Source organism: Lygodium microphyllum, chromosome 4 (assembly GCF_053477565.2).
Source record: "Lygodium microphyllum isolate KBCC chromosome 4, Lygodium_microphyllum_v1.1.10, whole genome shotgun sequence".
In the NCBI taxonomy this organism is placed as follows: domain Eukaryota; kingdom Viridiplantae; phylum Streptophyta; class Polypodiopsida; order Schizaeales; family Lygodiaceae; genus Lygodium; species Lygodium microphyllum.
Window position 1 is genome coordinate 21,802,949 of NC_141138.1, and position 12,081 is coordinate 21,815,029.

A 12,081-nucleotide genomic window follows, 5' to 3' on the forward strand; every position below is an offset into this window, starting at 1 on the left:
AAGTTGGCCTCCTAAACACTATTTCCATCTTTTGGATCAAGTAGATACTTTGTAACATAAAAGTTGTGCCTCTTTAAATGGGACGTCCAATGAACTCTGATTGATGAACGGATATTTCCAACACATTCCAAGCCACCCACTTCTGCTTAGAAAACTCCAATGCCTCTTCATTTCTACAGCCAATGCTTCATTTTTTGCTTCAGTTTTGATGCCTAGTTGCACCTCTCAGATGAATTCCATGCCTTCATCTCAAAAGACAATGCGAAGGTTGAGGCTTTTGGTCTAGTTGAGGCAGAGAGGAAGAAACATTTAGATAAGACTACAAGAGTAGAAGAGGAGCACCTCAAAGATAGAGGTTACAAGTACCTATGCATTACCAATCCCCAAAATGGGGATTATTTCTTCAAGTTGTTATTTGGCCTAAGGTGGGATGATGTGTGCATGCTCAAGATTACAAGAGAAGTTGTATTGTCTAACAAGCTCTAAAAACTCTTTGGAGAGGTAATTTGTATATATAAAGCAAGTTATGTGTATGTTGCTCTTTTCTTCAATACTTCCTATTTATGTATGTTATTGTGCATTGCATGAAAGAAATATTGTTGCATCTTATCAAAGTCTAAGGACTCCCAATACCCTCACTTGGGTGATTACAAGCTCTTTCAGATTTGCATGAAGAAAGAGACATATTGGGCTCATTTGAATTCAAAGGCAATGCTTCAGATTCAAAGAATACAAGTAGAAGGTCCATATCTATCAGCCTCATTTGAGGAGTTCTTCAAGCATAACTTGAAGAATCATGTCACGCAAGTTGACACAACACAATACATCCATGTTGCTTTCTTGATTGTTTTCTTAATGTATGTGACAATGTAAGTTCTTGTAAAATGTGTGTGTAGGCTTTTGTGCATCTGTTGGATGGCATGAAGTCTTCAGATGTTGTAGAGAAGATGTCAAATCTTGTCTTCTCAGCCAAACACATGATTTATAGACTTGCACCTAGAGTATTTTTCTATTTAAACTTTAAAACACCAATTTTGATTAGATACCCACATTAGTTTTAAACTCTTCATCTTAAATTTCAAGTGGAAGCCCAAGTGAGGGTGGTTGGTTTATTATGATGGTTATGCAAGAGGAGTACTCACTTACTCTCTCATGGTAAGTGCTTTGGTCATTATGGAGTGGATGGAATGGCTTGTGGAAGCCTATTTGTGTTATTGATTCTCTACCATTGGTTTATTGTTTGGAAATTTGTCTCTTGTACAAAGGAGACTTTGCCAAATTTTTCGAAAGATATTTTCCTTTCCTATCTTTACTTTTCCTTAAATCCCACGTGGAAACTGAAGTAAGGGTGGTATGTAAATTATGTTGAAAATTGTTTACATATACAAAGGAGACTCTGCCAAATTTTTAATAGGAGATTGCATACATTTACTTCTGTGATTTGTGTTGAGAATGTTGAGCATGGACACTACAATATGTAGAAAAGAAGAGGTTGGATGCAGCTCTGGAATTCACAAGAGAGTGGATTGATATGCATGACGAGAATACTATGTTTTCCATCATTATGTGAGAGGAAAATGACAGCATGGGAGGAAAATATTTTTCCTTGGTGGCTCGATTACCCTGTGGGAGTTATCCCAAAGCAAGAGAAAGATCTAGATGAGAGTAAGTACTTTAACCCATGTAAAGTATCTTGTCACTTATGTAGAGATAGTTTTTGTACTTACACATGGGACTCTAAGGGTTGAATGATGCTTATAGCATTCAAGGAGAAGACACATGGCAATAGAGAAATGGAGGAAGTTGTTGCTCACTGCACCCCCTACCGTAGAGGAGCAAGCAACTAGGGGCATTAAAGGTGCAAAAGCAAGTACTTAAGCCACTAAAGCTAACAAGGGTGCTACACATGCCACATAAGGTGCTCAAGGTAATGCGTAGGCTACCCAAGCTACCACCGAAGCCACTGCTACTCCTCTTTCTAGCACTATTAAGAAGAGAGATAAAAGGCTTATAGAACTATTAAGCAACTCCTTTGTTGGTAGAGTCATCTCTTGGCCAAGAGACTTGGAAGAGGCGACCTATGACTCATTTAGTATGTGAGTAGTCTTATATTAACTTGAAATTCACTTACTTTGTTGGTTTCCCATGAAGGTAGTCATGTATGATTATAAGAAATATATTACAAGGTAATTGTTGCATGGTTGTAGTATTAAATATATAATGATGCTCTGCTATTGGATGTGACTTATATTGGTAGGTTTTCCCTCCATAGGTAAACATGACAACGATATATTTCAAGAACATCAGTTTACATGTTGCATGTAGCATTGCATCACCATTTACTTTGCATCAATGACTATGTGTTGATTTTCAAATAGCATCAAGATTTTTGTAACACAGAAGATGCATCTTCATAGCAAAGATGGAGTTCCATGTCGAGAGGTAGCTCAATTGATTTTTGCATTTCTTCATACCGGCTTGCTTATGGTTGTTGTAGGTCGTGTTCATTGTATAAGTTACTTTTTCTCTCATACAAGGTTTACATCAAAGTCACTTCTCATATGTCATGACTCTAATGTTTCTTTTAGAGGGCATGACTATTCCCGAGTGGAACACATTCTCAAAGGGTCTAGTTAGGGGTTGCATGGATCTTTCCCACGAGTATTTGGCCGACAAGGGATTCCTGGAAACTGTGTGCTAGGGAGAGCATATAAGGTGATTTTATTGTGGATCTAGTGAGAGTGCGGCACTTCACCGCACTTGGACTATCATGTGTGACTCCAAGGCTTATTGGCACCTCATCACTAGAGAGGCGGCGAGATAATGTTGGATGCAGCGAACATATTGTTGTATTTCTTGTTATACTGCATGCTTTAAACATAAAATTGGATCACTTATTCAATTTCCACTCATGAATAGGTACTTAATCTTACCATGTGTCTTTGGCATCATGTTGGTCATGTTGTGTCCTATTACGACAAAGAGACTGGGGAGAAGATTTTAGAAAGGTTATTTTCAGCATATCATAGCTACATGCTAGATGATTGTGTCTTTCGCACTAACAAGATGGTGTCATTGTTAAGAGGCAAGGTGGAGAGGTCTCATCTTTTCTGTCGGTAAATTGTCTTATAATGTTGTTCCTATCATTTTTCCTTAAATGGTATTTTCATTGTTTCTACTTGCATGATTGTAAATGTTTCGTATCTTGATTGGTGATATGGTTAGGTGATTACTTGCTACATTTATGGAGTGCTACAACTATGTTTTGCATGTGTTTGTGGGATGCAGTGATTTGGCCCAGGCCAAAGCAAAGGAGATGAGACATTGCATATGTCTAGAGCTAGATGATGTGCTCTATAGGGTGTGTTTTTCTACCATAGCATGTGGACCAATACCATGCTGAGGAAGAGTCTTTTTTTTAGAGAGACTAGATATTTCATTTTGTTGCTACTTTTTATATGTTCATCATATACTTCATCATGCAACTATAGTTTGATTGATGACTATGCCATGTGACTATATGGTTGGGAGTATGCAATGCAACCTTACTATGTTGTTTAGTATGACATTTTGCTTTGTGGTTGGTTGTGTTGATACCATACCATGTGACTATGTGGTTGGCATGTGACTATATTGCTTTGTGACCATATGTGAGGGTTGTTTGTATATTATGTTGAGCAATGTTTGCTAGTACAAAGGAGTCTCTACCCAATTTTGTCTAAGAGATTGCGTACAAATGTGACTATATAATACATATGTTTTACTAGTTTTTCATTGGTTATCTTGAGAATATCCCATGTTGGTTTTGTTTTCTTGATGTGTGTTTATGCATTGGACGCAAGCAAGAAATACTTTTACCCTAAACCAATTGGTTATGTTGAGAGTATGCCATGTTGAATTTGTTTTTGTGTTTTTTGAATAGCTTTAATCTAAATGCAAAGTGAAACTTTTTCAATAATGGTGAAGAATTGTCACTCTCTTTTTGTAAGTACGAAAACCATGAAATAGGGTATTTTTCTATTTTAATTGATTGTGCTATGAATGTATGCATGCAAATCATGTATGACCTAGAATGTTTCCATGTGCGGGTATGTTGCGTAGAGATATTAAATGTAGAATGGGTATATTGCATGAAAAAACTCCTTAATTAAAAAAATATTGATTAAAAAGAACAAAAGAAAAGCTCGTGAAAATAAACCCCCCTCCCCGCAAAAATTGCCCTTAACTGGGAGGGGCCAATTCCCCCCCTCATGGGGGATCCGAAGATAACACCCTTGGCTTGACAATAAAGGGAATATTCCCTAGAATATTCTTTGGCTGACTAGAAAAGGTTTATAATATGATCGAATAGACCAACTAGACTACCTTCCCAAGCTATAAAACGAAGACCCCTCCAAAGCTATTGTCAATCTATCTTTCACCCAATCAAAATTCCTCTAGCTACCCTTAAGCTCTTCGCATATCATCTATCTAGATCGCCATCTAAGCTTTATAATGGAAGTGGACAAAGCCATCTTTGTATTAGTTCGTTTGAAATTGAAGTAATTTCTACTCAATTCTCAAAAAATATGGTTACCCAATATGGATACTCTCCCATTATTTTATGTTGAAGTTGAGTTTTAATTTGTTTTATCTTATGGTCATAATAATGTGTTCATCTATTTATTTTATAGCACCCACACTCTACCTACCAAATTTATATGTAACCCACCCCCCTCCAAAAAAAAAAGAGAACCCCATCGCCCCCACCAAATCATTAAAGTTGAGTTTTTGTTTTTTTTAATCTTATGTTCATAATAAAGTGCTTGTATGTTTCTTTTTTTACAATTTGTTTTGTTTTATTTTATGTTGATGTAACTAATATTTTTTTAATCATATATTCTTAATTTTGAATTGTATATTCTTAAATACATAAATACTTATGCATAACACAAATGTCTTAGTGTCTCTCACAATTGCTTTCTTTGTGATTCAACCACCCATAATCCCTCTTGCCACATGAAACATGCATTAGGACATGTAGTGCCCTAACTATTACTGACACCGATGCTTTAAACCCCAATGCGAATCATCAACAGAACACTGGTAAAAGCACCAATATTATCTAAGCACAGATAATCTTTGTTATTTGCAACCCTCTTCAACATAAATTGGGTACCTTCTATTATTTGCAACGTCACTACATAGTTGTCTACAAGTCCTTGGCATCAATTTTGAGAAACCTTAATATTTCTATGTAAAAATGCACTATCACTATGAACTACATATAAGCCCATTTTGGCATTCACGTTGAGAAACCTTATGTTTCTCCATGCAAGTGTACTAGATTGCCTTATACGGACTAGCAATCCGTAAACATGTCAAGAAAGAGTTAATTAGCGTTAGCTTCATCAAGCGAACCAACACGTCGAAGGCACGTGAGATATACTACGAAACCTAAAAAGGTGCACTGGCCGGGAATCGAACCCGGGTCTGTACCGTGGCAGGGTACTATTCTACCACTAGACCACCAGTGCTTACTTGTAGAATTGTCTCAAACTTATATAAATTTATTTATAAATAGTTAGGAAGCATACTTGCCGTGAGCTGATTTTTTGATGCGCATGATTGTGTCTGTTTTACTCCTCGCTATCAGCCCATGTTTTCAGTCTCGTCCGCATTGTTTCCAGGTACATTTAGCGTTGCAGAGTATGCATTTTACAAGCAGCCCCTCGGCTCCCACGTCCCGCGCTGTACATTGAATTGAATGCCACACTTCCGATGCTCTGACACATTGAATATGTATGCAAATGGTCTCAGTGCTCCCTCAATCTACATGCCTCCCATTAGACCCTCAATCTACCTGCCTCCTCCCATTAGACCCTTGCAAAAGCATTCGTAGAGGCCATATAATTGCTTTCATTCCTCCCATTACATTTTGATACCAACACTTTCTGAAACTGCTTCGACGTTATATGTTGGATTGCATCATTCATTTTGTTGCACCAATATATGGACTGCATCGTTCATTTTTCATCATGTGTGTTGCACTAATGCGTACGATTTTCATTCACTATTGTTTCTTCGCTCCGAACAATGATCGTCACTGTTTCAGTTGTATATTTAAGAGTTCCCAACAGTAATATTCATCTGACACCCTTGTCTACTTTAAATCTTTTGCTCTCATAAAGTGGTTGATTTGGTCTTGTCAAGTACATCATTGCTGCTCGTGCATAAACAATCAGAAAGGCATCTATAATCATCACAGAAGATGATCAGAATGAGTAATCCTCTTGTACAGGAACTATCAGTACCCAATGTCAGAATTTGTTTGTTTATCCAACAACTACGTTCACATCCAACATACCTCCCGAAGTTTCTGTTGATAGCCTTTGGATTCCAAAGGGAACCTTCGTAGTAGCATGAATAGCCTAGAAAGTGACAGGCAGACCAATCAAAACCGGTTCTTGACTGAAACCTCCATGGTCGAGAGCAAACAGAAGAACAGCACACCTTCCACCATAAAATGCCAAGCCAAAAGCAGCACAGCAAGGGACCACTGCAAAGATCAAATTGGTGCATCAAACCAAGACCTCAGCAACCAGATATCAGTCAGATTTGAGAATAAAGACTGTGTTTCTGAAGATAATAGAAGAATAAATACTTTTGAGAATAACATGCAAAAGCAACAAAAGAGTTCGCAAACACCAGACAATGATAACAATAATATGCGCCCATGCAAGCATGCAGCCAGCAGCATGTGTTGAATCTCAAACACTGTCTCAAATAAGTTAGACAATAAAAATCCCTTGACATCTGCTAGCTTAGCACATCAAAATTTAGTAAGGCACAAAAACAAGACTCACGCTATGAAGCACAAGTCTGGTTCTAACTGCACAAGCAGCACGTCTCACAGGCTACAGCAAAAGAGCTCTGCCATAGATAGCAATGGCAATGCCCCAAAAAGAGGATAAGGCCAATTTGGAACAAGTCTGACCTGCTAATCAACTGCCTGGCTAAAGGTCAGGTTTATGATACTGCAAAAAGAAGCCAAATCAGATGAAGGAAAAATCCTAGAATGAATCAAAAAGACACCTTCATTCTTTGATAGTTATGTAGGAAGGAAGTTAAGCTGAGAACTTAGGCCCAGGTGATTAGCTTCTCTCATTTCATAGGCACACTCCCTTTTTAGTACCCATAAGATTATAAGCACACAGGAGAAACTCCAAATCCAGCCAGTAGACAATCATATTGAGGAGTTATTGTTGATATCACTAGAATGGAGAACAAAAAAGACAGAGAGTACACAGAAATCAATTCCTAGCTCCTTGGCATACGGCAATCTCGCTGTGACTTCTGTATCTTTCCTGATATCTGACTTCTGTATCTTTCCTGATATCTGACTTCTGTACTCCTTCTGTGATTTGATTTAATATAAACTACTCATTGCAAAAACCCACCCAAAAAAAAAACCCAATTTCTCCATGTGTGCAAGAACACAACAGAAATGTGGCAAACCTAGATGACAAAATGGCATGAAACAGAAGCAAGATCTCCCTCTCTTCAGGACCAAGGTCTACAAGTGCAAAGACAAAATGGAAGCGACCCATGCAATAGTCTCACTACACTCCCCTCCCCCCCCCCCCCCAAGCAGCTGCTTTTCTCCCGTGGGGGCCCCACAGGCCCCAAAGAAAAGAAAAACACCAGTTCCATCTGCAGAAAAAGAAATCAACTACAAATAATTTGTCTGCTCAACCAATTAGAAGCACCCTGTGAGGTGCAACCTCTAACAACATCTCTCGGTTCACTGATGATCAACCTGTCAATAAACAAGGACACCCAGAACGCACCATGAAATAAACACTGGATACGCCTAGAAGATGGCTCCCTAAATCAGAAGTCTTGAAAACCAAGTGCGCTCTACAAGCCTTGACAAGCAGAGTCTTCCATCACAGGATAAACATGACCACTGGGCCTCCTTGTGAGACAACACTCAGACCTTGTGAGACAACAGTTATTTTGAACTTGGAGATTAATACACTGAAAGATTCACCCAAAGACATCCTGTACATGAACTCTCTGCATTAGAGCAGATAACACATGCCAGAGAATGTGTATGCAAAGGACTCACGTCTCTCATTTGACCACTTCTTTCTGGGGCCATGTGAGAGTGATACAGCAGGACCAAAAAACATCGGAAGGATCCACTGTGATAAGAATCGAAATTGCAAGAAAAACTATCCTTTCCTCTCTTGACATTCTTTATGCTGCTAAACTTATTCTTGCAGTCCTTGTAGACATCATCACAACGACTGCATAGAAGCAAACCTGGTCCTTGTTCTCAGACAAGACCACCTCTCCCCACCACACCACCGTAAGTTAAAGGGCTTCACTTGCCCATACAACATGCAATACAGATGACTCATCAAGCAACAACGATCAGGTCATAAAACTCAATGTTAAGAGTCAATAATAAAACCTCTTTTCCTATACAACATGCAATACAGATGACTCATCAAGTAACAACGATCAGGTCATAAAACTCAATTTTAAGAGTCAATAACAAAACCTCTTTTCCTGGACAATCGACAATGTATGCCTTAATTTTCATAATAAATGCCTGCATGGATTCACACAAAGCCAAAACTTGAAATTGTGGAGTGCCTTTGATGAGGGACATTGACAATTGACCACCTTAATTTTCATAATAAAGGTCTGCATGGATTCACACAAGCCAAACTAGACATTGTGGAGTTGACTTTGATAAGTGACATTCCTCGGAGAGAATTTTTGCCCGTAAAAATCCTGCAGCTTTTCCTGAGAATCCTAGGCACTAACTAAAATCTGGATAGTCAGGGAGACCACTGAGCACACCAAAGCTGCAAAGGCCTTGGCATTCCTTTTCCCCCGACATAGCAAGCTCCTTGGACCACACTTGGAATCCACTTCCAACTGTGCTCCAAGCACTCCAGCTAGAACGAGCATCCAGTAACAACCTGCCAAGGGTCTTGCTTTACAAACCAAGCTTCATAGACACAGCCCATGTGCCACTACTAATGAACAAGCTTCCGCGATATGATCTTTAATTGAATGAAGAGAGAAAAAACTTCAACACTTTGTTGGCGAAAAATAGTAGCAGATGAATTGGAGATTGCCATACCACGATGATGCAGAGCAGCAATACCCAACAGCATGCAAACGCCCTGTACATATGGAACCCCTATTCCTGAAGGAGAGTCTTACTGAAAGTTATGGCAATGAGAAGGTTTAAAAATGCCAGTAGTCACAGAAGATACCGCTCTGAACAGAAAAGCTAAAGCAAGCAAACCTCAGAAAAACCATAAAGAGCTCCCTACAGAGTCAACTATGCCCACAGGAGCAGTCCCCCCAGAAAGTAAAAGGCCTGCACACGTGTCAAGGGATTCAGAAAATGAGGAAGAAAAGGCCAAGAAGATGGAAAAAGGTGTCATTTGAACTCTTATCTGAAAATGTCAAAAATATATGGGAAATCTGAAGCATGTATGAAACACCTAGGCCCTGGATAAGGTTCCCACTGCTGCAAGAGCAGTTTTTGGCTGGTTACACACCAAACGACAGACGCCCACTTTGTAAGCTTTAACTAATCAAAACACTTATTTAAGGGTTGGGTGTCTGCAATCCTGTACACACTGGAGAGGATATGACCTGTTGTTTACCTGCTAAACAGGTGAACTCCCCGCCCACTTTTGGACAGGCAGTCTTCCCTGGCCACTTCGTAAAGAGGCGGACAAGGGTGTACTTTTCTCATTTGCAACCAATTAAAAAATTTATTACAAATTTATTTTTTATTTTTTTGCAAACTATGTCCATTTGGTGTGTAAAGGTATGATGCCCATGTCCATGCCTAGTTTCAAAAAGTGCATGCCCACACTCTGGGCAGGGCTTGGCCATCCATCACTTGGTATGTAACCAGCCTTAGACTCTAATCAAGGCTGAGGCAAAAGCACTTTCGCTTAGAGAGCAAAGCCAAAAATCAAAAAGGGAGAAGGACTTGAGTAGCCCCAAAAAATGGAGGACTTGCAGTAAGTCCAACATCCTGACTGGCTGACTGACTGACTGGCTGGCTGGCACAAATGACAAAGATGACAAATTAACAGAACTGCCCCACCTTTCACACTGATTATGAGGATTTCACCAAATAATTCGAAAGAAAACCATGATTGGGATGAGAACTGCTAGACCATCCACATTCCAAACAGGAGGCGCTTTTGACTAAAGCTTTTAAAATATAATTCCCAGAAGCACATTCAAGGAGCAAATGATATTACCTGCAAAAAATAATTTTGCTATGGCCTGGATCACTACATTATAGTTCATCCACTTGTAGAACCAGATTACAATCTGCAGATAAAAACAAACTCTTAGCATTCTCAAGTAGGTCGGCCGCATTAAGAGGTAACTCAAAACTGCAAATAAGTTGGGATCTAGTTGAATACCTGTATAAAATATATTCCACCATTTATTGTGATGAACCTTCTACGAAGTTTATCAGCTGGTATGCTCCTTGCCTGTCCAAATTCGAAGAGGCTTCTTAGAAGAAGAAGATGAGACTAAACACAACATCAGAACACACTGAAAATACTCAAGAAAGACCTGGCAATATATCTCTGCCCAGAAAAGAACAAGCAGAGTATAGATCGAAAAGAAAAGAAGGCCGGGAATATCTAAGAGGATAACCCTGGCAATCTGCATGTTACAAATACAAGAACATCAGTGTTGTTTGAAATTCAAACCTTTGCTTTGCTTTGCTTTGTAAAAGACCTGTGTTTTTAAAATCTTCTACCTTCATTTTGAAGGAGAAAACATAGTGGTAGAATCCAAACACCAATGCTCGACCTAGAAAAAGTTAGCATCAATAACAATAGCGCCAAGACAGAGATGGACAATAAGTTAATGCAAAGTAAAGCATTGAATGGCAAGAAGGGAAGTACCTCACCGGCACACAGAAGTACATTCAAAAGATGAAACGATTTTTGTAACATCCATATTCCCACACTCTAATCTGAATCCGGAACAGTTGTATCTACAGATTACAGTAGTGGAGAGATTATAATTAGAACATCTCTCCTCAAAAGAGGTGATAGAAAATATATCCAAAAACTTGGAAAACCATGGGCACAAGAAAATAAAAAAGCTAAACAAACACACTAAAACAGAGGATCTGCAAACTTGTACGATGGGACAGGACATAGAGATGGAAGGGGTAGAACATGGCAAAATCTATTGTGGTTTATACTTTTAGTTGAACGGGCACAAGAAAGTAAAGAGGCTAAACAAACACACTGAAACAGAGCTTGCAAAATGGAACAGGACACAGAGATGGAAGGGGTGTAGAGCACTGCGAAATTTTTTATATTTCGTACGTTTGCTTGAATGGACATCAAGTACGAAACAGAGGATTTGCAAGCTTGCAAAATGGAACAGGACACAGAGATGGAAGGGGTGTAGAGCACTGCGAAATTTTTTTATATTTCGTACGTTTGCTTGAATGGACATCAAGTACGAATTTCTAGTGCTCGGTTTTTTCATTACATTCCTGTCCATGATGTTCTGTTTCCTCATTTCATTTCCCCCAATAAGGGGACTGCCATAACTAAAAGATCCAAACGTTAGAAAAGAGGCGTCATCCACGAGAGAATTACAGCAAAACAGACATTGGACTGATGAATAGAAACGAAAATCGACTGCTTTCCATAATAATTCTATGCAATCATGCAATTCGACGTCCAGCCATTATCAGAAAAGGTCACCAATGCTATCGCACCGAGCAGCGAATAAATTGCACTCAACCCATAATGAGAGTGCTAGAGTTGCTTAGACACTTTATTTTCTCACTCACTTTGATTTCCAGCCCTCGAAACACACTTGAGAAGAGCTAAAAGCTTGATTTCGCATAGTGCATAGAAAAGAACACGCACACACAGAGTGAGGATAAGTTGAGGACTAGTTGTAATTAACAAGGAACTCACAAGACATAAGAACTTGAAGGAACCCATCAGTAAGAGAAGATGCTAAGACATAGACGGGTAATTGAATCCCCAAAAGTAGGATCATGTGAAGAAC

The 12,081-nt window shown here is 39.0% G+C and overlaps 1 non-coding gene and 1 pseudogene across 2 annotated transcripts; both read right to left on the bottom strand.

Annotated features, from left to right (window-relative positions):
- Positions 1-5,445: 5,445 nt before the first annotated feature.
- Positions 5,446-5,516, bottom strand: TRNAG-GCC (transfer RNA glycine (anticodon GCC)). The gene has a single exon. It is a non-coding gene; the product is annotated as a tRNA-Gly (tRNA).
- Positions 5,517-5,572: 56 nt separating this feature from the next.
- Positions 5,573-11,809, bottom strand: LOC148036872 (tobamovirus multiplication protein 1-like; annotated as a pseudogene). Its single transcript, XR_015690758.1, has 9 exons — positions 11,497-11,809; positions 10,955-11,041; positions 10,802-10,854; positions 10,612-10,704; positions 10,455-10,526; positions 10,287-10,359; positions 6,493-6,538; positions 6,347-6,410; positions 5,573-6,232 (listed from the first exon to the last, which is right to left on the bottom strand). The product of XR_015690758.1 is annotated as a tobamovirus multiplication protein 1-like (transcript).
- Positions 11,810-12,081: the final 272 nt, after the last annotated feature.